General features: G+C 36.2%; 1 long non-coding RNA gene and 2 pseudogenes across 2 annotated transcripts; 2 read left to right on the plus strand and 1 right to left on the minus strand.

Annotated features, from left to right (window-relative positions):
• Positions 1-3,470: 3,470 nt before the first annotated feature.
• Positions 3,471-4,089, minus strand: LOC147937610 (uncharacterized). The gene is made up of 2 exons (XR_015565023.1): positions 3,914-4,089; positions 3,471-3,828 (listed from the first exon to the last, which is right to left on the minus strand). It is a non-coding gene; the product is annotated as an uncharacterized LOC147937610 (long non-coding RNA).
• Positions 4,090-18,109: 14,020 nt separating this feature from the next.
• Positions 18,110-18,873, plus strand: LOC104714921 (SKP1-like protein 14 pseudogene; annotated as a pseudogene).
• A 6,916-nt stretch (positions 18,874-25,789) lies between these two features.
• On the plus strand, positions 25,790-26,914 carry LOC104710229 (SKP1-like protein 14 pseudogene; annotated as a pseudogene). Its single transcript, XR_015565724.1, has one exon. The product of XR_015565724.1 is annotated as an SKP1-like protein 14 pseudogene (transcript).
• Positions 26,915-27,153: the final 239 nt, after the last annotated feature.

Raw genomic sequence — 27,153 nt, forward strand, 5'->3', positions numbered from 1 at the left:
GGGTCCAATTTTGCAATTGACTCAAATGAGGGGTCCAATTTTGCAATCGTCCCTTAAAAGAAAAAACAAAAAAAGAATAGCCCCAACATTTGTATAAGAAAAAATCTCTTTTCATGTTTTTAAGTTGTAACTGTACAAGTTATTTGTTTGTTACATGTGTGTGGAGATAAAAAGTATAGAAAACAGTTATAATAACCATGTAAAAATATATACTATCATAAACAAATGCATGTAACTAAAGGAACGAATAATGAAATCATAAAACACTAATAAATATGACAAAACAAATTCTATAGCACAAAATAAAGATAATGAGAAATCACACTAATAGCCTATTAGTAATAGGTGTCTTCTATTAACAAAAAAAATGATTTTAAAAATAATTAATAATACAATAACAAACGCATAGCCCAAATTTTAATTGACAGGACTATATAATTTATCTATTAACTAGTTCACTATTAAAAATATACAAATAAGTAACCCTATTAGAGTTAATTTTGTATAGGAAAGAACATGTATATGGATCCATGTGAGGCCAAGATTAACTACAAAAAGATGTATTGACTTATTGAATAATACATAATGGATTGAAAAATTATATCAGGAAAAATGTTTTTACTAATTGTTAAAGCTCTCATTAAATCTTATATAACTCTACATACTCATACAAAAAAAAAAATAACAGAAAAGGAAAAATAAAATATATCCTACACATTTAAAAAAAATTATAATAAACAAAAATACAGATTTATATTAATAAAAATGGTTTCTCCAACTAACAAATGAAAAAGAGCTCACTCCTCATACTACACATAACAATGTAAATGTCTAATAGTTAGTATTTTATAATTATATTTAATAGTTTTTTATTACTTGGTTTTCATTATTTGGATGTATACTCAGATATTATTAAGCCGGAAATGTTGGAGGACGTCAATGGGGCTACATACCCATGGAACGTCTGATTGTTTTTATTTTATTTTATTTTAAACAATTAAAGGGTTAAAAATTTATCTCCTACTTCCTTTCAAGAAAGAAAAAAAAATAAAAAATTGTCCATAGGATAACTTTATATACATCCAGATTTATTGAAAACAAATTTAAATAACTAAAAGATTAAAAAATATTGCATATAAAAACTAACAAAAAAAACAAACCGTCCAACGACGGGCCTCTCACAGATTATAATAGATTCTTCAATTGGTGACAGCTTGTCCTGTAGGAAGGTTGTTAAAGGGTGGGGACCATGGTTCGAGGAACGCATGGCGCACTAATAACCTACTGGTGGATTGGGATATCCACAGTGATGAATTAGGATCGATGCCCTGCAGGGCCAGCTTCGGGCCTATGGGGGCAAGCTAGCAGTGGGCTAGTGGGGTCAACGGGACGGGTTGTCACATAAAAATCGATTTTTATGTGACAACCTGTCCCGCAGACCCCACTAGCCTCACTGCTACCCGCCCCAACGGACCCCAAGCTGGCTTTGCAGGGCATCAATCATAATCCATCACTGTGGATATCCCAATCCACTAGTAGATTATTGGTGCGCCAGGCGTTCCTCGAACCCTGGTCCCCACCCTTTAACAACCTTCCCACATGACAAGCTGTCAACAATTGACCTGCAGATCTATTATAACAACGCATAGATTATAATAGATTTCTCAATTGGTGACAGCTTGTCCTTTGGAAAGGTTGTTAAAGGGTGGGGACCAGGGTTCGAGGAACGCCTGGCGCACTAATAACCTACTGGTGGATTTGGATATCCACAGTGATGGGTTAGGATCGATGCCCTGCAGGGCCAGCTTGGGGTCCGTTGGAGTGGTTAGCAGTGAGGCTTGTGGGCTAGCAGTGAGACTAGTGGGGTCCACGGAACGGGTTGTTACAAAGATTCTGACTCTAAAACCAACAAATACACACTCCTAGTGTGATAATCCGTCTCGTTGACACCACTAGCCCACTGCTAGCTTGTCCCCATAGGCCCGAAGCTGGCCCTGCAGGCATCGATCCTAACCCCTCAATGTGGAAACAAACTATTCATCCAAATTCACCAGTAGGTTATTGGTGCGCCAGGCGTTCCTCGAACCCTGGTCCCCACCCTTTAACAACCCCTTCACAAGACAAGCTGTCACCAATTGATCAGTGAGGGGTTAGGATCGATGCCCTACAGGGCCAGCTTGGGCCTATAAGGGCAAGCTAGCGGTGGGCTAGTGGGGTCAACGGGACGGGTTGTCACACCTAGCAAGCTCCTAATCCAAACCCAGCTACAAATCTCCACTCCACAGGCAAGATCTCTTAGGAAAAGGCTCTAAAACTCCAAACTCTCCCAAAAAAAGGTTATCTCTCTACTTTCTCTCTGAAACTCGGCCAAACTCCACAAACATCTCCTTAAATACCTAACCTTAGGGTTTCCCCAAAAACAAAACACAACAAAACGAGCATTTAACTTAACTTGGCTTGGAAAAACCAATCTTGCATCGACCATGTGCATCAATCGATGCACCTCCTAAACCGGGAATCCGGTTCGTGGATGTTACAGTTACTAAAATGACATTGCAAAATTATTTGATAATATTGTTGTGTAAATATTTAGAGGTGTTGATAACAAATTAAATATATGTTATTTATGTAGGTAATTCACATTCAAGTGTATTAATTTGTTGGTCAACCATGAACATGGTGGAGAAAACATGACCCAAATATTTTGACTAAATCCTGTTTTGAATGCATATAATTGGGTTTTAATCTTGATTTGAATTTCCCCCATATATGTTTTACTTGCATCCTTTCTTTTATATATGATTTATTCGAGTCTTATGAGGATTTACTTATGCTAAATGAATAGTTGATTTCCTCACTCTTCACCATAAGATTTTAAGTTCATATTGGCTTGCCTTTTCCCGTATTTAGCTCCCAAGAGGCTCACAGATTTCTATTTTATAAGTGTAATTGCCAATTAACGAATCGTCAGTTATTTTCCATGATTGTTGTTGTGGCTAGAGATGATCATAGGAGTCAAATGAAGTGTGTACGAATAAAATAAATGGTTTTAATTTAGTGACATATGTCATTTTCTGGTTGAAATTTTTTGGAGGAACCCTTGTTTGTTATATAAGGTACTATTGTAAATTCTTTTTTGACATCTAAATTTTTTGTTATATCATATAATATTGTTGAATCTGACTAAATTGTTATTTTTTTATCATATGTAATCAAAATTTGTTTATGCATATAATTTTTTTTTGTCAATATGTATGTTTATATTGTTTTGTAGGCTTTCTCGGTGGTCAAGATGATTTTGATAAACATTTGTTACATAGTTGGTCTATTAATAGCCTTTTTGGGACCTGTTTTTTTTAAAAAAAAGTCTAATACATGTAAATATTGTTTTTAAGATGATTTCAGAACGAAAAATATCATAAAAAGGGAAAGTATTTTCTCTCTTTTGTCGATCTGAAAACTGATAGAAATTTAGAAATAATTCTTTAATTGTTTTAATTCAAAACATTATCATTCTAGCAATATATCACACATAGAGTTTTCGTCAATACATATGCTTATCGCTTATACCTCATAATATATCTTATTCAAAGAAATATAAATGCCCGTCAGAGCATCCATATTAGTCTAGATACTCTAATGGTATCTCACAAATATATAATATCAGTAGTTCTAATATATTATAATTAAGTTAAAGAGTTAAATTTTAAATCAAACAAATTTGAACCAATCGTAAGTTTACAAATATCATCAAAGTATCTCAAGTTTTACTCACTTCGGACTCTCCTAAACCTCACTTGGGGTTGGCCGGCTTCTTCTTAATGCAACCTAATTATTAAAGAAACATATTAGTTTATTTACACTTAACACAACATCAATTAGGTATTACGACTTTGTTATAAGATTTTCGTACAGCAACATATGCCTACAACAACAGCCACGATGACCATAACAACGAGGCATAACACCATAATCACCATCAATTCCATTTTCCGTTACTTGTTCTTGCTCTCACTAACAATTATTTTATGTATTTTGTGTGGGTTATGATGATCTTATTATAATCCAAATGTTGGAAGTACTCATAGCAACATATAAAAGTGGTATTTTATAATCAAATTTGATCTTAACAAGCGATCAAATGCCCAATTTTGATATTAATCAGATCATGACATGTGTGATATCTAATATGAAATAGATTGTGATATATGTATGTCATAAATTAACTAATTTAGTCATAACATATGTTTAAGTATATCTAATATTAAATAGATTGTAACATTTGTCAAAGAGTTTCCTCAAAACTTATAATGATTTAAAAAAACAAACTTATATATACTAAGAGAATTTAATATATATATATATATATATATATATATATATATATATATATATCCTCTAATGAATTTGGATAAAACAATAGAATGAATAAAGTAAATGGTAATAGAATGAGTTTTGATATAATAAAATATGAAAAAACAGAAAAATGTAATATTCTTATGAAATTGGATAAGATAAAGAAGAATACAAATAATGAGTAAATTGTATTAATGTTTAAAAATAAAGACATGAAAATATTGTGTAAGAAATTCAGTTTGGAATTTTTTAACCTTGAGGAATATAAAGTAATGATCAATTAAGTTGCCAAATGAAATTATGCAATTAAAGAAATATTATTTGTAATTGTTTATACATTGTCATTATGTGATTCCTGTGTAACATAAACAATATTAGTTTTAATTAAAAAATTGTATTAAAATTTTATTTGGAAAATAATTTTTGATGATTAATTAATCCTATATTTTCAGTATGGCATAAAGGTTATTAGTAGATAATTTTGATTTTTTATAAATTTAATGATATTACATTTATTTATACATATTGCATAGTTCAAATTTAAAAAACAAAAAGAATTCATTAGTGTACTTCAAGGTGGGTTATATAGTGGGAATTATTTTTATTTAAATATTTAATAATACAAAGTAAAATATTGTTGAGATAAATTGTTTTACATGCTCTGATCCGTTGTTAAATTGCATATAAAGTAAAACCTCTATAAATTAATAATGTTGGGACATTGAAAATTTATTAATCTATAGAAGTTTTAATTTATGGATAAATTAATAATTATTAATTTATAGAAAAAATTCTTTATTTGGTAATTTTTTTAAAAAATAACATTCAAAAATATGATTTAATTGTTCTAAATAATATTTTTATAGTATCAATTACAAGGAAAATAGCAATTATCATGTTTTGAAGACAAAACTAAAAGTTTTTGATATAGTAAAAATATTATAAATGAGTTCAAACAAAAATTAAGGTATATATATATATATATATATTTGATAATTTTCCATAATTCTTAATTTATATTACTGATGTTACCATATATTTACAAATGATTTTCAAAAAAAAAGAATTATCTTATTATATTATCGATTATAACAACGCATAGATTATAATTGGTGACAAAGACCACCAGTAGGTTATTGTGACAACCCGTCCCGTTGATCTGCATAGATTATAATTTCAACCCATGATCATGCATTCACCTTTGCCAAAGACCACCAGTAGGTTATTGTGACAACCCGTCCCGTTGATCTGCAGATCAATTGGTGACAGCTTGTCCTATGGGAAGGTTGTTAAAGGGTGGAGACTATGGTTCGAGGAATGCATGGAGCACCAATAGCCTACTGGTGGATTGGAATATCCACAGTGATGGATTAGGATCGATGCCCTGCAGGGCCAGCTTCGGGCCTATGGGGGCAAGCTAGTGGTGGGCTAGTGGGGTCAACGGGACGGGTTGTCACATAAAAATCGATTTTTATGTGACAACCCGTCCCGCAGACCCTACTAGCCTCACTGCTAACTGCCCCAACGGACCCCAAGCTGGCTTTTCAGGGCATCAATCCAAACCAATCACTGGGGATATCCCAATCCACCAGTAGTTTATTGGTGCACCAGACGTTTCTCGAACCATGGTCCCCACCCTTTAACAAACTTCGCACAAGACAAGCTGTCACCAATTTATATAATATTACGAAGTTCACTTGGAAATAGGGAAAAATACCAAAAAAAACCTCAAGTTATTTTTATTTGGATGTTTAATACCTAATGGTTTTCGGTTGGAATAAAAATACCTGATATATTAAATTAGTGTCAAATAAAACCTTCTCTTTTAAAGATTGGTTGAATCGAATATACGACTTAACAGACGTTAACTTGGGTAACGAAATCGCTAAACCGGGATAAGTTTTAATCACACGTTTTAAAACAGATATATACAATAGGGTTACATGAATAAACGTGTATGTCGAAGTAGTCTAGTGGTGAAAGGTTTGTTTAATGATCATCCGAACGTGGGTTCGACCTGCATCCTAGAGGCTTTTCGATTTTTTTTTTTTTTTTTTTTTTCTGAAACTCGACATTTTTTTTGTTCTAAGATTTTTTTTTTTTGAAACATCGCCAGAGCGGAGTTGCTCTGAAAACGGCGATGAGATTCATAGGTTGATACGGCAGCTGCCAAATCGATGGATCGGAAACATTCTTCCTAGATTGATGATAACGATGGATGCTGCTATGGTCTGAAGCTTCATATAGAGGCTTTTCTGGCGAATTCAAATAATTCAGCAGCAGATCTGGATAGGGAACGTTAATTGGTGGCTGCGACTTCGACGGATCGTTAATTGATGGCTGCGACTTCGACGGAGCAGCAGACTTGGTAACCGGTGGTTGTGAACTCAACGGAGTGGCTGACTTATTGTTTGTTCCCGGCAGTTGAGGCGACGGCATCGGCGTTGGAAAAAAAAAATGTTGTTGGTAGGGTTCGAAACCGGCACTCTGATGTTGTAAAATAAAAATCCTATACCAGTAGACTACTTCAACATATTCGTTAACTTTAGTAAACATATTGTATATATCTATTTACGAAAATGTGTGATTAAAACTTAATCCGGTTTAGCGATTCCGTTACCCAAGTTAACGTCTGTTAAGTCGTATATTCGTTTCAACCAATCTTTAAAAGACAAGGTTTTATTTGACACTAATTTAATATATCAGGTATTTTTATTCCAACCGAAAACCATTGGGTATTAAACGTCCAAATAAAAATAACTTGAGGTTTTTTTTGGCATTTTTCCCCTTGGAAATAGGACTGCAGATTATGCGCGTTAGATCTATAGGGCAAACCCACATTGTTCTATTTGATACACTTTAACTATCTTTTTGGTGAGTGACCTAGTTATGCAGAATTGTTAATAGATCGTAGCAAATTAGGGTTTTTGTTTTACATTCTAAAAAGCCAATCGAGATTTTGATATCTGGTAAAAGTGTGCACGTAAGATAGTTATATATCAGTAATGCAAACCACCATGTGAGGAATCTATTATAATCTATGATATACACATAAATATATATATTCATAGTATATTTTTACTAGTATATATTGTCAATTTTTACCAAACGTAATAGGGTGTGTTATAAATATCATTCCACGTATAAACAAAAACGATGGATACAATGATCAATCAGTTTTTTGCTGACGAATTTCCTCTGTTTCTTCGTGAAGTCTCATCGTCAAAAATTTTTGGTTTTTAAATACTTTGTTGTTTTGTTTTAAAAATATCTGAGATTGTAAAGCTTTATAAATCATAAGAGTGTTGCATCACGCAATGAAAAGCCGTGTCGAAGAAAAGCTTTGCTCGAAAAGACAAAGAAATTATAAGATCAAAATTTCTGGTACAGTAGCTGCTTGTGCTAAAACAATCCAACACTAACATTCTAAAACTATCAATATTAAAATAAGGTCCTAAATTATATTGAACTATACAAAAGTTTAAACCGGATATTATCTGTAAACCAATATGGTCAAACTTTAATAATAACCGTTATCACAAACTATTATACGCCCACAAACAAAATTCTTGTTCATTTGAATTTACAGATAATACGAGAACGTAGCCTAAGGAATCCTCTCTATACGTGTGCATGGTAAACTTCTTGCTAGCAAGTGGACCATATTGTAAACTTCTAACTAGTAGTAATTTATATATAATTTTTATTTTAGTTTAAGTCCAATCCTATATTTTAATATAGCAGTAGCCAATAGGTACCATTTTATATTAAAAATAACAATAGTTTTTTATAATAAAAATATGAAATTACGAAATACTAAAATAGTATAACATTTATAATAAGACTAGATTAGGACCCGCACATATGCGGGTTTTAAAACTATTTAATAAAATTAAAAAAATTAGAAATATATAAATAATTTTTGTAAGTGAAATAATATTTCTGAAAATAAAAAGTAAATAGTTTTAGTTAAAGAGAAGTTTTTACTTTAATATATTAATTTATATCTTAATATTTTAAAATTATTATTACATTTATTACAATAACCTAAAACTAAATATCGACTACCAAAATGTTTTTCAAACATTAACCATTACGAATATTATTATTGTCAAATTTCCAAACATTCAAAAACTTATTCAAAAAATATTTTACATGCAATCAACCCGTCAAAGCGTCATTTTATTAGCATCCACTTACAATTTTACTCTATGTTTTATCACTAATAATGTGTTCTTACATTCTAAAATATTTTATTGTTAAAATATGCTCTTCATAACCACTTATTAAATGTATCTGTGAAAAAATTAAACAAATTTTTGTTTTTTTACTTTCACTTTGATGTAGTTTCTTGTCACCACTAAAATTTGTAGTGGCAGCTCGTTTAACAACTAAAACTGTTTACTCAAAAAACAATTTGGATGAAAAACTGAGAAAAAAATATCTACATGATTGCAATGAGTTTATGACCAACCCAATAAAATTTGAGAAATAAAAAGACAGTTAGAAAAATAAAAAATTATAACCACGATGATATAGGTGTAACATCCGCGAACCAAAATTGGGTTTTTGGGGATGGGTGTCGATCGACACCAAGGGGGGTGTCGGTTGACACCACTAATTCTTGTTCGACCAGTTCGACCAGTTCGATTTAATTATCGATTTGGACCGGTTTGGTTTAGGAAAAACCATTAAACCGATATATTTAAGGGTGTGGTCGACCAGAAGGGTTTTGGGAAGTTTTCTTTTGGTCGCCGTTAATCGTTTTGAGAAAAGAAAGAGAGAAAAAGTGTTATTGAGCCTTTGAGAGAGATTTGGTGAGATTCCTTGCTGTTCTTGGAAGATATGAGGCTGGGAAAGTGCTAGAAGCTTGCTAGGAGTGAGGGAATTCGTTCTTATTGGTCAGAATCTTCCTGCAAAGAGGTGAGTGCATGACCATGGATTATCTAAGCTAAGATCTCTATATTTTATGTGATTTGGTTCTTATGTGGTTGTTTCCTTGAGTTCTCTATGGTATTTTGTCGCTGCTTTGGCTGGGTTTGGCTTCTGGAAATGCATGGAGCGGATTGGAGAAGATTGGAGGCGAGATTCGGAGTTTTTGATCAAAGGAAATCGCTGCTCGGCATTGGTGTCGGTCGACACCAGTTGAGGTGTCGGTCGACACCAACGCGAGGACGGCTCGAGACCTTGGCGAGTGTCGATCGATGCCATGTGGAGGTGTCGGTCGACACAAACTAGGGTTTTCGAGAGTGTCGGGCAGGGTGTCGGTCGACACCAGTATGGTGTCGGTCGACACCTGTATGGTGTCGGTCGACACCAGATTGCTAGTGTCGATCGACACCATCTGGTGTCGGTCGACACCCTTCTTTCAGCTACGGCGGATTGTTGTATGCTTTGTATATTACCTAGTTTGTTTTATTGATTGTTGTTTGTGGCATGTAGAGATCCTATTGCTTGTGTGTATAGCCCAGTAGATGGGAGGATTGCCTCACTGAGTGTTTATCAAATACTCATGCATCTCAATTTGTGTTTGTGGTGCAGGTAAAGGCAAAGTGTGAACGTGGAATCAAGGCAATGAAGAGGAGGATGTTCTAGGGACTCGATTGGATGTTGTCTGGCATTGTTAGGTTGCTAGAGTTGAGTCATTAGAAACATTGCTAGGTTGCTGGTTCCATGTTTCTTGTTGTTTGGTATTTGGATATTGCTTATGCTATGTTATTGGATTATTATTGGATTATTATTGGATATTAGTTTTGTTATTCCGCTGTTGATTGTGAATCTGGTTAGGTGGCTAGTGGATATGGGACCACCAGTTGTAGTTTATTTATATAGATATTATTTATTATTTATTAAAAAAAAAGGTCGGTTGTTTCATTTTGGTATCAGAGCCCTTACGGTTCTAGGTTTAAGTTCACTAGGCTTTGTGCTGTAGATGTTTGGGATTTGTATGCTTTGATTGATTATGTGAGTTAGTCAATTGTGTGTGGCATGGAGTCCTAGAACATCCTCTTCGAGCCTTCAATGAGATTCCACGGTGAGTTATTGTTATGTTTCTTTGTGTGGTATTGATTTGTTTTCTGCTTGTTAGCCTCTGTTCTTGGAAGATTAGTGGTTACGGTGTTTGAGTTGTTGGTCGTGGACGGGGACGTGGTCGTGGTCATTGTCGGGCGGGTCCCGAGGCCAGCGACTGTGTGGTCCAGAGTTCCACGAGGAGGTACGTCAGAGGGTCGCAAGCGTATCAGGAAGGACCAGAGAGGGTTAGCCGGTGAGCGTGCCGGGGGTGCTGGGAACCCAGGTGTGGGGTTGCAGCAGGTGGAGCCCAGGGTCAAGATGATCGCTTGGCGGATCTGTTGGCATGCTGTTGGAGCGGTTACCGAGAGGGGTACCAGTGTAGGCTCCAGTTGTGCTGCATGTGGCGGGGTGCAGCCGAGGGCTGCAGATGTTGAGGACTTTCCACCTTATGTTAAGAGGATGGAGCGGTTGTAGATGACCGGTATGAGATTATTCTCAAGAGGTATCAGACCTAGAGAGGCGGATAGGTGGACATATGCAGTTGGAGCAGAAATTTCTCTGTTTGGGGGTTAATCCAGTTGGATATTAGAAGTTTAGTGGGCAGGTGTAACATTGCAATGTTATAATCGGACCATAGGAGGTACTTTGTGTCGAGAGATGTTTATAATCGTTAAGGATTGTTGCTCCTAAGGGGATGGTGATTCTCCTGAATACCGATAGCTCGAGGGGCTGAGGGCTCCGAGAGTGGCAGAGGGGATGATATTCCCCTGAGGGGATGAGTAGTTCCCCTGATACCGAGATCTTGAGGATTGTGGTACAAGAGTGAAACAGTATAACTCGAAGACGCTGGTCTGAGAGTGAGATCGGTATGGCTCAAAGGTTGCGACCTAAGAGAGGAAGAGTTGGGAGCAAGCAATGTATAGAACGTGAGTATGAACATAATGACGGAATATAGACCTCGAGAGTGATGATGGTTTAATCTTGGATTTTAGGATTATGTTGGCCAGTGGGCTAGGGTTTTATGATTGGAGTGGTCAAGAATGTGTGGCTGATGTGCCAGGATTGAGTGGCCGGTGGTGCTGGAGTCCCGGGAAGGAGAGCTGCAGCAGATATGAGCCGGTAAGGGCATGGTTGCCAGGTACATGAGATTCACGAGAAGCCTTCATGGCAGGATAAACTAATCGTTGCAACGATGGTGGATGAAGTTCATTGGAGATGGACAGGATTACTAGATTTAAGGTTTTGGTAAGCTTGCTGGGGGGAAACAAGTCAAGTAGGTTAAGTTGGCGGTCTGCAAAGCATTTGATACAGTGAATCGGAATATGCAAACGTATGGTACTTGTTTATTTTATTACGCTCGTATTGATGATTTGCTGTGGAGAATAGCTAAGCGGAAAGCTAATTTTGGATTAATCTATCTTGTGGAAGTTTTCCCTAAGAGACAAGTTACTAGAGGTTTTTGGACGAACAAGAGGGTTAACATTCAGGTGGCTTCGAGTTGATGTCGGCATACTTGAGTGTTTGTTTGGCAGAGCTGAAGAAGCAGCTAGAGGATTTGTTGAGTAAGGGATTCATCCGTCCTAGTGTATCATTTTGGGGAGTTTCCGGTTGTGCATTGATTATCGGAGTTTGAACCGGGTCACTGTGAAGAACAAGTACCCTCTTCCTAGGATCGATGAATTGTTGGATCAGTGGAGGGGTGCTACTTGGTTCTCTAAGGTAGATCTGGCGTCGGGTTATCATCAGTTACCGATAGATGAGGCAGATGTGAGAAAGACGGCTTTCAGGATGAGGTATGGGCATTATGAGTTCGTGGAGATGCCTTTTTGGGTTGACTGACGTACCAACAGCGTTTATGAGATTGATGAACAGTGTGTTTCAGGAGTTTCTGGATGTGTCTGTCATCATTTTCGTCGACGATATCCTGGTATATTCTAAGAGTCCTAAGGAGTATGCAGTGAATTTGAGGGCAGTTCTGGAGAAGCTGCGGGAGCAGAAGTTGTTTACTAAGTTGAGCAAGTGTAGTTTTTGGCAGCGTGAGATGGGTTCTCTGGGTCACATTGTTTCTGCAGAGTGAGTTTCTGTAGATCTGGAGAAGATTCAGGCTATCAGGGATTGGCCTAGACTACAAAATGTCACTGAGATCAGGAGTTTCCTTGGTTTTACAGGTTACTACAGGACCAGGAGATGAAGTCTCTGGTAGGAGAGATCAGTACGTTGAGCTTGTGTTCAATTTCTCGAGAACCATTGGGTTAGGAGGCGGCTTATGGAGCGGATCTTCTGAGCAGGGTGTGGTTGGCTCAGGAGAAGGATTTGGGGCTGGTGAATGTCTCTAAGGATATTGATTCAGAGTATCAGGTCTCAGCTAATGGTACTATCTTGGTGCGCGGTCGGATTTGTGTGCCCAAGGATGAGGATTTGAGATAGGAGATCTTGAGGGAGGCTCATGCGAGCATGTTTTCTATTCATCCAGGAGCGACTAAGATGTACCGTGATCTCAAGAGGTACTATCATTAGGTCGGGACGAAGAAGGTTGTAGCTAGTTGGGTCGCGAGGTGCAACGTGTGTCAGCTGGTGAAGGCTAAGCATCAGGTTCCAAGCGGATTACTAAAGAGTCTATCCATTCCAGAGTGGAAATGGGATATGATCACGATGGATTTTGTAGTAGGATTGCCAGTGTCACGGACCTTTGATGCTATCTGGGTTATTGTGGACCGGTTGACTAAGTCAGCACATTTTCTGGCCATTAAGAAGACCGATGGAGCAGCGGTCTTGGCTAAGAAGTATGTGAGGGAGATAGTCAAATTGCATGGGGTGCCGGCGAGCATTCTATCTGATAGGGATTCTAAGTTCACTTCGGTGTTCTAGAAGGAATTTCAGGCAGAGATGGGCACTAACGTGCATATGAGTACAACTTATCATCCCCAGACAGATGGACAGTCTGAGAGGACAATCCAGACGCTGGAGGATTTGCTGAGGATGTGTGTGTTGGATTGGGTGGCCATTGGGCGGATCACCTAAACCTGGTAGAGTTTGCTTACAACAACAGTTATCAGGCGAGTATTAAGATGGCTCCTGATGAGGCTTTGTATATGAGACCATGTCGTACGTACACCGTTATGCTGGACTCAGGTGGGGGGAGAGGAGCATGTTTGGTGCTAGTTTTGTTCAGGAGACCTCAAAGAAGATTCGGGTTCTCAAGCTGAACATGAAGGAGGCTCAAGATAGGCAGAGGAGTTATGCTGATAGGAGGAGGAGAGATCTTGAGTTTCAGGTAGGATTCAGAGTGTACCTCAAGATGGCCATGTTGCGGGGTCCGAACAGGTCATTGTCAGAGACTAAGTTGAGTCCGAGGTATATGGGTCCATTCAGAGTGATTGAGCGGGTTGGACCAGTGGCATATAGGCTGGAGTTACCTGAGGTGATGCGTGCATTCCATAAGGTTTTCCATGTGTCTATGTTGCGGAAGTGTCTCCGTGAGGGTGAACAGGTGTTGGCTTAGATTCCTTTGATGAGAGTCCTGTGGGACTGTGATGGTGTTGAGGAGCAGACTTGGGAGCCTGAGGCAAAGATGAAGGCAAGGTTCAAGAAGTGGTATGAGAAGGAAGCCGCGACTTGAGCTTGTTTAGCCTGGTTCCATCTGTAATCCGTGGCTGGAGCGGGAATGGAGTATTCCAGCCCATCTCTCTTGTTACTCGGTCGCTTGGGGTGGTTGGTTGTGCGACTGAGTAACAAGATGAGGTGGTGTTTGGGGTACAAAGTTTTCGTGAGGCGGGGTTTTGGAAGAAAGTTTTCTGAAATAGAAGTTTCCAAAAGTAGAAAGTTTACAAAAGAGGAAAGTGCTAAACATGGAAAGTTTTACGGGAGTTAGAATTTGTCCATGTTAGCGGTGGAGAGCCTTGGAGGGGCTTGTGTGTGGTCTTTTTGACGGGCTTTTTAGCCAGAGTGTCTTTGTGACGGTCCTCTTTAGGACATTTGTTTGGCCTTTGTGGCGGGCTGTTTAGCCAGAGTGTCTTTGTGACGGTCCTTCGGGACAGACGGTCTTTCGGGACTGATGATCCTTTGGGACAGAAGGTCTTTCGGGACTGATGGTCCTTCAGGACAGACGGTCTTTTGGACTGATGGTCCTTCGGGACAGACGGTCTTTCAGGACTGATGGTCCTTCGGGACACACGGTCCTTCGGGACAGATGGCCTTTGTGGCGGGCTGTTTAGCCAGAGTGCCTGTTTAGGCAGTCTTCTTTAGGAATTTGTGTGGCCTTGGTGGCGGTCCTCTTTAGGACATTTGTTTGGCCTTGGTGGCGGTCCTCTTTAGGACATTTTGTTGGCCTTTGTGGCGGCCCTTGTGGCGGCCCTTGTGGTTTATATATGATCCTTGTGTGGTCATGAGGTATTCCAGTGAGGGGATATGTGGTTGGTAGGACATCGAGTTGTTTTACGCGAGCCACGGCAAGGAAACCTGGATAGGGATAGGACTCAGACGTGTTCAGAATTGTTTGCTCGCGGCTCTTGGGGAACTTTGTGACTCGGGAGTATGGTTGGTATATCGACTTCGGACGACGGTCCAGAGGCGCGCTGTAGGGTGACGACCCGAGAGACGAGTTTGGATTTTTCCTTATATATTATGGCATGCGGGTTTCGGCCTGATGAGGAGCCAACATTTGGCATGCAGACTTAGGTCTGATTAGGAGCCAATAAGAACTCAAAGTCTAGGCCTATGAGTAAAGGAAAGTCCAAAAGTCGAGAGCAAATGACGCCTGACGCCTGGAGCGTGAGTCTATCGCCTAGAGGTGACCTTCTGTAGATCAGTCGGAGGAGTGCGGGCCGTGGAGACGGTTGCACGGGAGTCCTTGGCTGATGGTCATTTGAGATTCCAGGATGAATCTAGATTGGTGGGAGAGAATTGTAACATCCGCGAACCAAAATTGGGTTTTTGGGGATGGGTGTCGATCGACACCAAGGGGGGTGTCGGTCGACACCACTAATTTCTGGTTCGACCAGTTCGATTTAATTATCGATTTGGACCGGTTTGGTTTAGGAAAAACCATTAAACCGATATATTTAAGGGTGTGGTCGACCAGAAGGGTTTTGGGAAGTTTTCTTTTGGTCGCCGTTTATCTTTTTGAGAAAAGAAAGAGAGAAAAAGTGTTCTTGAGCCTTTGAGAGAGATTTGGTGAGATTCCTTGCTGTTCTTGGAAGATCTGAGGCTGGGAAAGTGCTAGAAGCTTGCTAGGAGTGAGGGAATTCGTTCTTATTGGTCAGAATCTTCCTGCAAAGAGGTGAGTGCATGACCATGGCTTATCTAAGCTAAGATCTCTAGATTTTTATGTGATTTGGTGCTTATGTGGTTGTTTCCTTGAGTTCTCTATGGTATTTCGTCGCTGCTTTGGCTGGGTTTGGCTTCTGGGAATGCATGGAGCGGATTGGAGAAGATTGGAGGCGAGATTCGGAGTTTTTGATCGAAGGAAATCGCTGCTCGGCATTGGTGTCCGTCGACACCAGTTGGGGTGTCGGTCGATACCAACGCGAGGACGGCTCGAGACCTTGGCGAGTGTCGACCGATGCCATGTGGAGGTGTCGGTCGACACAAACTAGGGTTTTCGGGAGTGTCGGGCAGGGTGTCGGTCGACACCAGTATGGTGTCGGTCGACACCAAATTGCCAGTGTCGATCGACACCAGATTGCCAGTGTCGATCGACACCATCAGGTGTCGGTCGACACCCTTCTTTCAGCTACATGGATTGTTGTATGCTTTGTATATTGCCTGGTTTGTTTTATTGATTGTTGTTTGTGGCATGTAGAGATCTTATTGCTTGTGTGTATAGCCCAGTAGATGGGAGGATTGCCTCACTGAGTGTTTATCAAATACTCATGCATCTCAATTTGTGTTTGTGGTGCAGGTAAAGGCAAAGTGTGAACGTGGAATCAAGGCAATGAAGAGGAGGATGTTCTAGGGACTCGATTGGATGTTGTCTAGCATTGTTAGGTTGCTAGAGTTGAGCCATTAGAAACATTGCTAGGTTGTTGGTTCCATGTTTCTTGTTGTTTGGTATTTGGATATTGCTTATGCTATGTTATTGGATTATTATTGGATATTGGTTTTGTTATTCCGCTGTTGATTGTGAATGTAATTAGGTGGCTAGTGGGTATGGGACCACTAGTTGTAGTTTATTTATATATATATCATTTATTATTTATTAAAAAAAGGTCGGTTGTTTCAATAGGAGTCTTAGATAATTTATAAATATAAAATATAAACTAAAATAAAAATTCTAAAATTAAAAGTAACAAATAAATAAAGATCTTAAATATCTTTAACTGAAAAATAAAATAAAAAAAAACTCAAAAGAATATAGAAAATATTATTTTAAAATATCATGAATTTCTAATAAGAAAATCAAATTTAACTAAATAACATAACTAAAATCTAAACTACTACAATATAATTAAATTAAAATATTAAAAAGAAGGAATAAAAAATATTGATAGTACGTAGATTCGTTATCCAAAATTGTATAAGACAAATAGAATAAAAGTCTTTACCATCGTCTAAGTTGCGAAGTTGTAATGTGGGAACCCTGTATTTTGGTAAACTATGTTAGACAATGAACATCAATGAAAATTTTAAAATAATATGATGTCTATTATTCATATATGTGAAAATAGTGAGATAGGTGGAAGTAGTAGAAGATCTATGTGTAGCAATGTAAATATTTTACTTACACATTGATTTAGTTTGTCTACCCATATATGAAGCGTAGTTAAATCCAGTCTTATATGAGGTTCATCTGCAAGTGTCTTTTCGATCATAACAATCTGATTAGCACTCATGGTATCTGCAAGTGTCTTTTGTTAGCAAGGTATTCTGTTCTCGCATAGTTTGTATTTGTTCTTTTTATTCATGATTTTCTAGCGTATTTAAGGTTTTGATTTGATATAGCATACCACTTAATATACATCTTTAGAACATAATTATCGATGGGTTCATAGGTGGGTTCTTAGTGTATTTGGGCAAAAAAATAAATCAGAACAAAATAAAAAATCTAAGATCTCCTCTTATATAGTATACTCGAACGTGGGTTAAGAGGCTCTACGTGTGAGCTGTATGTTGGGCGAGCAGAAAATACAAAATGAAAAAAAAAATGGGGGTGGATGATTTTATTATTTTTCCTCTCTCTCTCTCTCTCTCTCTTTCTCTCGCGATTGTATCGGTGAAACGAGAAAACAAATTGGAATCAGAAGATTGGAAGAGATTGAAGCAATTGGAATCACATGGTACGGTTCTTAGATTTAGTACAATTGTTTTATGATTAGGGTTCTTAGATTTTTGGATCGTAAATTAGGGTTATTTGATGTTAGTTGGAAAATTAGGGATTTTGGTGTCCATGTTATCTCTGTATATGTTTGGTTAGCAGTGTAAGAGCAAGATTATTTGTAGGTTGAGACTTTACAAAACAAGTGTAAAGACTTGAGACTATATACAAAACCAGTAGGTGATTGTTGTAAAGACTTTGTTGTCTTGGTTTTGTTGTCTTGGATTTTGGTGTCCATACCTAGTATATAATAATATTAAAACAAAAGGAATATGTTAAAGAAGTGTATAGAATCTACTAGATAAGCTCAGAATTATTATTATCTACGGTTAAGACCAAAATTATTAAAAGTAAAACCTAGTTAAAAAAGTAGGATTTGGTTTTTCCTATTTTGTTTGGGACTTGGAAGAAAAAGGAAGAAACACATGTTTTCCAATTGTGAAAAGGAAAACACAATTAACCGACTCTGAAACTTTATAAATAGAACTTCTTCGACTCCTCTAATTTATTCTATTCATCATTCAACAATCTCTCTCATTCCAATAGCTTTTGCATAATTTATAAACCGATTCATCACCCAAAACGATCGAAACAATATGTCTTCGAAAAAGATTGAGTTGGTGAGCTCTGATGGCGAGTCTTTCGTAATTGAAGAAGTGGTGGCGAGAAAACTGCAGATCGTAAGGCACATGATCGAAGACGAGTGTGCAGACAAAGCAATCCCACTTTCAAACGTCACCGGAAAGATCCTCTCCATGGTGATCGAGTATTGCAAAACACACGTCAATGTTGTAGATGATGAAGAAGAGATCAACAAGGAAGCCAAGGAGAAGAAGGAAGCTGATTCAACGTCTGAAGAAGAAGCCGTGAAGCTCAAGGAATGGGAAGCAGAGTTTCTCAAGGATAAAGATCTGGCGACATTCTTTCAACTCATTCTCGCTGCTAACTATCTAAACGTCAAAGGCCTTCTTGATCTCACTTGCCAGAACGTTGCAGATCACATCAAAGACATGACGCCAGAGGAGGTTCGTGTGATCTTTAATATCGAGAACGATTTCACACCCGAAGAAGAAGAAAAAGTTCGCAAGGAGAACTCTTGGGCTTTTGAGGAACCAGCTGCTCCAAAACCCTAACTTTTTTTTTATTACTCTCTCTTTTTTGTTTTAGTAACTTTTCCATATCTGATTTGGTGAATGAATGAATAATAATAATTTCCGTTTTTTATCAATTGATTTCAGTTTTGTTGTTTTTTCTTTCTTTGCTGAGATATTATAACCACTGTATGAAAATATGCTTTACTAATCCCTAATTATAATCGTCCACCAAAATCCGAAGCCATGTCTAGGGTTTAGAATCGATTTAGAATCTCCGCCGGCAGTAAAAGTAGAATAAAACATCGCTGCCGTTCTCTATCGGAAGCCATGTCTAGGGTTTCTCCATATCTTTGAAATCCCTTATCAATTTATTAAAATAATAAGGTAAAATTACTTTTTCTTTTTAGCCACGTTATACGTATGAATATTATTGCTATCTGGAAATAGAATCATTTTTTTTCGTTCCCAAATCTAGAAATCCTATATTTCATTATGAGGGAACAAAAAAACCTAGGAACAGAAAAACCTAGACAATCATCCAGGTACTTAATTCACCTCCCATCTATGTGCCAGTCTCTCTAATTTTTTTCAATAATGGCTGATTAAGATTAGTTCTCAATAATGGGCTGATTTGCAATTTTGATATCGTAGAACATTCCTGTGTACGGAAAAAATATTCTTGTATTAAAAAAAAAAAGAGTTGTGTTAAAGGGTTTTTTTTTGAGAAATTTATCAATAGTTCAATAATGCCATGAACAGTGTGCATTTTTTGATAAATGCCACTTTCGAGTATACATTTTCGTGGGTGCCATAGAGACAAATTAAAATGATTATACTATCCTGTAAAATTTAAACAACAATATTAGATTTTTTTTCTAAAATAAAACTTATCCAATCTTTCTCTCCCAAAAAAACATTTTTCACGATCTTTCTCTTTTCACGACCTTTCTCTTTCTTCAACCTCTTGTCTCTTTCTGCAACTCCTCCTTCTTTCATATTCCAACATTTTTTTTGGTGAATCTCTTCATCTAACATCATCTAATGGAGAGACAACCTATTCTACATAGTTTTTCCGTAACCTATTCCAACAAATTCCTGCATCTGATCCAGTTTCACTGGTCGTGTATGAGAAATCCCTTTATCTATAGCAGAAGATGGTCTCGTCGTTGTTGGAGATGGTTCTGTCAAAGCTGGGTATGAGATTCATATGTTATAATTGAAGTCAAATTAGGTTTAAACTGATGGACCAGATCTAGAGTATATTAATTTGTCCTTCACTTAGCTTGTCCATTACCCCTTTATCAACAATAGACCAACTCTCATTTGTTGTTCATTTCTCATATATCCCAGCCAGTCGGTGGACATAATGGACTCAAAGGTTGAACGCTCAGAGCACAACACTGAAGACATGGTACTAATTGATGGACCAGATCTAGATGATATAAATATTGTCCATCCTCTAACTTGTTCACTAACTATGTTGTCCATCTTGTAGATCTTCTAATCTTTGGTGCACATAAGTGATGGACTCGAGGAGTACACAAGTGTTGCATTTCAAAATTTGTTTGATATTTCCATTTACTGGTCTAATTTGCTTACGTTTCTCTTTGTTTTTTTGTTTTGATAGACAATTTTCAAAGTTCTAGTCTTTTCATGTTTGGTCTATCTCGGTTGGAATCTGCATTAGTAGTGGACATGTATCATAAACTGGCTGTGGACAAAAATACATGTATATTATTGTCTATTATAATATTAGACTAATTTTTCATAAACAAATTTGTCCACAATAAAAAGCAAACAATGTGGACTTAAAAATGTTGTCTATCCAAAAATATTAATTAATGATTTCAAAGTGATTCGTTATATATCAGACGATTTTAATTAACATTTTTTTCCAGGGTAATTTTGTCTTTTTATCTTATGTCAAAATGTAAAAAATGGCATTTTGGAGAAGCTTAGAACTTCTCCACTGGGGAGTACTCTTTGGGGTATTTTCATTATTAGGCCCCAATATTCCAATTAAAAATCTATTTCCGAGTCTAATTTGCTTAGTATCGTTGCTTTAGAAAGCAATTGAGCAACCTCTGAGTAATGCGATGTGGCATATGCTCATTGGTGGATGCCTAAATATAAAATATTTGTTTTTCCCTATTTATTCTCTTATTATTCCTGACTCTCTCTCTCTCTCTCTCTCCTCTCTTGTTCGAAACGGCGATGGAAGAGACGATTCGTCCGAAAATCTAGAAATTCAACCGATTCAACGAAGAGTTGGGTGAACCAAATCGATAGAGAGTATGATTCTCCAATCTCTTTCTAATGGTATGATTCTATATTTTTTGGATTCTATCTATTAGTTGTGTCCGATTTTAGGTTTTCACAATTGGAATTTGATATGTTAGATATTTAGGGTTACCTGATCCAATTCTCCGTGGGAGGTATCAACTTCTGCACAACGGTCTGATAAGCTTCACACAAATCTCTGTGGGATGCGTCATTCACTTTCAGACATCCATGTTTTGGGCATCATGAATGAACACCATTTATCTAACATGAGATAACTTAACAGGGGTTAGGCTGTTGCAAAATACATGGTTGCTGTCAGCACTAATCTTGCGGTATGCATTTGCCATGGCTTCTTTTGGGGAATTTTTTATTTTTTATTGTCCATTGATACTAGGATTTTTGTGTCCTAGCAGGTTCAATTAATCTTATGCAGTTGTAGTACTTAAGGTGTCAATCCAAATGGGATGTTGCTAACAATCAAAATGCTATCAAGCAATCACAAGTCAAGCCAATTCAAAAAGAGTGTTTGTCTAACAATCCTAGAATGGTAGAAATGCAAAACGGAAATGAGTCACATAACTAGAAACGAGAATGCATGACAAGAAGCAAAAATGAATCAAAACAGAAACGAGTCTAAGCATGAACTAAAAAGCAAGAAGCGAAACAGTCTCATGAATGCAATAAAAATCAGGAAGAAAGAAGTCCTAAGGATGGGAGTAATTGATATCGGTGGAGTATCCTAGTCTATAGAGTGTTTAACACGCCACAAGCAAACCATCCTTAAACAATGAACATCACTTCTTAGCTAATCTTATCTCTTGACAGAAGCTACTCAAACTCAACCACTTACAAACCTAGCTCTCGCTGAGAAACATGATTAAGCATGGCATGAAAAACAAGTTCATTCACGTCAACAAACATCCTAGACAACTAATCTCTTAGGCTAGGAACGTAAGTCTCTGGCACTAGTTGGTCAGACATTTCATCGAACACCTTTTGGGTGCAGAAATGTCTAAAACCTAGTTCCAATTGATCGGAGAGAAACAAGTATTTCTAACTCTAGTCCAGAAGGGAATCATACAAATCAAAGCTTAAACACTCTACATCCTAAGATCCTCCACCTAATATATCCCATCCTCAAGAACTACCACACTACTCAGATCCGAAAATCATCATCAAGGATGCAAACCCAGAAAACATTGAAACAAACATTCTTAGATAGATTAAAAAGTGAAGAACAACTTTGTAGAAGAAATCAAATGAAAATACTGAATAAACTCAAAGGTGTCGGATTACAAGTCCAAAACGTTTTTGGTGGCTAGGTAAACCTTAAGGAAAAGAAACAATACAAGAATAAAGATGTCCTGGACAAAGACTTAACAAATTCTATTTATAGTAAAAACATGTGAATCCTTAAAACTTAAAACGACAAGATAGAACGTCGGTTCGGGAAGCTCCTAAAGTGTGTAAGATGGAGCACCTTCCTGACATGCGCAATTTTGTCGGTGTGCAACCAGTGGCTCGATTGGCGATTCGAGAATGGCTCGAGTGATGTGTTCCCGACTGGTGACTTGAGAATGGCTCGAGTGATGCGTTCCCGACTGGTGACTTGAGAATGGCTCGAGTGATGCGTTCCCGACTGGTGACTTGAGAATGGCTCAAGTGATGTGTCTGGAAGGTGTGCTCGAACGGATGCGCTTCCAACGTTTCCTAGATACCTGAAATACTCCGAAATGCACAATATATGCAAGGATGATGCAAGAGCTACCTAGACATATAAAGTGTATAGAAAAGACTAGAAAATGATGCAAAACAATGAGTTATCCTAACTAAATGCATGATAAATATATGCTAAGGAGAAATAAAATATAGACATATCATCCATCTTAGAAAAGTTAAACAGATAAACACAGAGACTTGAGATTTTCTAATTATTGAACACATAGTTGCAGGTAAAGGCTTTGTGTGGGGTATCAATTCATTTGACCAGTGGGGAGTTGAGCTAGGAAAAGTTCTGGCTACTGAGGTGAGGAAGCAGCTTCATTCATCACACACTCAAGGAACGGCTCTCGAGTGATTTAATTACTGTACACCCCACTTTTGAAACGATATCTCGAGGTATGATTTTGTTACGACTCTCACATTCTCAGATTTCGTTCATGGCTTTGCCTAAAACCATCTCACATGGTGATGTTAATCGTGTTGAGGACATTTCAAGGAAGAAGAAAAACTTAATATGGATTTGGTATTTTTACTCAATGCATGACTCTCACGGGGCAACCTAATGATCAATATCTTACAAACTGCTAGCTATGAAGATTCAGTTCTCTTTTGTAATGGTTTACTAAGGTGAGTTCAAGGGAGTGGTCACTAGGCTGACATGTTATCACCCTAATCAGTTTGAGAGTTTATGTATGATTGCTTCTTTCAGTTTTTGTTAAGTGTAATTGGTTTCAGTTTCATGTTCTTGAATGAATATGTTGTTGTTTGACTTTGGTTTGAGTTATGTTCTTCTTTAGTTTGATTTATTGATTGATTTATGTTTCAATTTGTGGCTTTGTATGAGCTTTTGCGGACAAGAAGTAGACAAAGATACCATAAGCTTTAGCGGACAAGGAGACAAAGATTCAATGGCAAGGCTCTCTTTAGCATTTGGTTCAAGACTCTGTTTTCTACCAAAAATCTCAGTTCTTCTTGCTTAAAGTGCAAGCTTTTTCTTCTTCCTTTTTGTAAATCAAGTTTTTAAAAATTCAAATTAAGAACTTTGAATTAAAAGCTTTACCATTGGAGGTATATTTTCTTGTAGTATCTTAATAAAGTTGTTAGCTTTGAATTTATGTTTTTCTAATTAAACTAATGCTAACATATTTGCCAATGGAGATGCTCTAATATCGCTCTTTAAAAGCTCGCCCATGTAAAGAATTGACACTGCCCAAACACAAAAGACATGGGGATGTAACTCCTAAATCTGTTTTCCTTTTTTCTACCTATACTACTAGTTTATATAAAAACGTATTTTGAATTTACAAAAATACTATTGATGTCATCAAAAAATTGGTGCAACCCGACAATAAATTTTATTCCGAATTTTGTAAAATATGTTTAATATTCCGATTTTTGTAAAATATGTTTAATACTCTGAATTTTGTAAAATATTTTTAATATTCTGAATTTAATTTGTAAAATTTTATTTTTTCTATTTTATGTAATATATATAATAGAAATAATTGTTTTATCATTTTAGATTATTAAAATTTGATAATTAATTAACAAAAATTAAAAAGAAATTATTTAAATGATTGAGCAACCTTCTTTGGAATACTCTACTGAAAAATGATTTTGTTTAAGTAGGTTATTTTAATTAGTTTAGTATTAATTATATAATTAATTAATATTTGAGCAACTTATGAGGGATGTTAGAGTGGAGATGCTTTTAATTCAGGGGCGTCTCCGTCAGTTTGTTGTTGCCTTGTTGGAAACAGCTCATAACCGACAGAGAAAACCAGCATATGTAAAAAATACATATTTACCGACGGATTATATATTAACGAAGAATAGGAAGATTCTTAAATAATAAATTCATCCAACTTCTTTATCACTTTTGATTATTTTATATTCCCTCCGTTTTAGTTTAACTGTCGTTTAAGGTTTTTGCACATAAATTAAGGAAACTATTAAATTTTATGTTTTGCCTTTCATTAATATATTTTATAATTTTTTCATTGGTTGAAACTTTAAAATAGCAGGGATAAGATTGGAATATTCATCAAACATCTGCACTGAAGATCTAAAACGACAATTAATATGAAACAAAAATTAAATCCTAGAACGACAACTAAATTAGAACGGAGGGAGTATTATAATTCATATGTAGAGATGTTAATATGGGAAGTACACTCCATTAAAACCCACCCTATTTAACCGTAATCCCATATAAACCCATTTTAATTTTGAAACCATTTAACCCCATGTAAGTTATCTTGACCCGTTTAAACACATATAATGTTGATTTGTTAAAAATTCAGTAATTAACTACTAATTATTTAAAGATACTGATTATTGATTGTTTCATAAAATTTAATTGATAAATAATTGTATAATCGTATTTATTATTTTGACAAAAAACTGTGGTTCTACAATATATCAAGTTTTGGTTAGAAGATGCGGTTTAGCTGTTTTGGCGGAAAATACAATTTTATGAAAATAGTTTAAGTGATAAAACACAATATGAAAATTTAGGTGGTCCATTGCAATTTTACGGATTTCTAAGTTTTAAAAGCTCATTAAAAAGCCCCATTGGAGATGATCCATATATGGGCTAAGACTCTTTTTCTAGATAGGTGTATAAACTGTGACAAAAAAAGAGAGTATATATAGTACTAGCAAAAATCTTAAATTATTGTATATTAAATTAAAGAAGACTCTGACTGATATGTATGTTGTTAAACGTTGTTTTTAAAGTGTTCAAAAAGTAAAATTATTAGAGAGAAAAGTGTAATTTTGCAAAATTAATTATTTAAAAACTTATAAATAAAAATCTCACTATAATTATATTTACATTGAGTTACAGGTGATCCCAGAAAAGAAAAGGTTGTATTTTTGTAAATTCAATCCTATAATATAACAACAATTATTCTTTTTAATATAACATTATATAATCTTTTTAAATAAATATTAAATTACAAAGTGCTCAAAAAGGATAACATCTACAGAAATCTGATCAATATTTTTATTAGTATATGTGTATGTCAAATATTATTAAAAAGATAAGAGCCTAATTAATTAAATTAGGATTTTGTTGTTTCTTTTTAATTTTCTCTAGGGGAAAAAGGAAAATATTACTACATCCCTAAATTCAACAATGGACCTAGATACTCACTCATTATAAATAGCGACGTTACAATTTCTTCAGCATTCTCCCAAAAATCTTCTTCAACGGTGTAAACCACATAAAACGAAAAGAAAAACACACTATGTCTTCGAACAAGATTGTGTTAACAAGCTCTGATGGTGAGTCTTTCCAAGTTGAGGAACCGGTGGCGAGAAAATTGCAGATCATAGCAAACATGATCGAGGACGACTGCGCCGATAAAGCAATTCCGCTTTCAAACGTCACTGGAAATATCCTTGCAATGGTCATCGAGTATTGCAAAATACACGTTGACGATAAAGATAGTGATTCAACTGAAGCGACAAATGATAGTGAAGCAACTGAAGCAACGAATGATAAAGAAGCAACTGAAGCCAAGGAGGAGCTCGTGAGGACTTGGGACAAAGAGTTCATGAAATCTCTCGATCTTGAAACGATCTTCTCAGTCATTCTCGCTGCCAACTATCTCAACGTCAAGAGCCTTCTAGATCTCACTACCCAGAACGTGGCAGATTACATCAAAGACAAGACACCAGAGGAGGTTCGAAAGATCTTCAATATTGAAAACGATTTCACACAGGAAGAAGAAGAAGAGGTTCGAAAGGAGAACGCATGGGCTTTTCAAGATGATCCAAAACCCTAACTTTTTGTTTTCGTTTTAAAATTGTTGATTTCGATGTTCTTTTAAACTTTGTTGATGACCTTCTTAAATATGATTAAGATTAGGGGCTTGATTGGAAGAGCATAGGAAAGAAGCTTTTTTAATTTTATCATCCAATCAACATTTATTAGGAGAGCATCAAAAAGAGCATTTAGAAGCGGCAGATGCTCTCATATGCTCTCTTCCTGTATGCTCTATTCCTATATGCTCTCATTTGAAGCATTTCCCAAGCATTTAACTCTAAAATATTAATATATATTAAAATAATTTTAAATAATTAATTAATTTTATAAAAAGAGAAAATTATGATTTCATAGAAGATAAAATTATTTTTTATAAGATAATATATATGAGAAACTACTTAATGTTATTATTTAAAATAATTTAATAATTTATTTAATATATTAAAATATTAAGGGCAATTGACAAAAATAGCACAATTTTAAGTTTTTCTTCCACAATTAGCACATGTTTTCAAATGTTCCAAAACTAGTACAAAATTATATTTTATTTAAAAAATATTAATAAAACTAAAACAGTATCGAAATCCAGATCGTGATATTGC

This window comes from Camelina sativa, chromosome 9, assembly GCF_030686135.1.
Source record: "Camelina sativa cultivar CO46 ecotype springtype chromosome 9, ASM3068613v1".
Taxonomy (NCBI): Eukaryota; Viridiplantae; Streptophyta; class Magnoliopsida; order Brassicales; family Brassicaceae; genus Camelina; species Camelina sativa.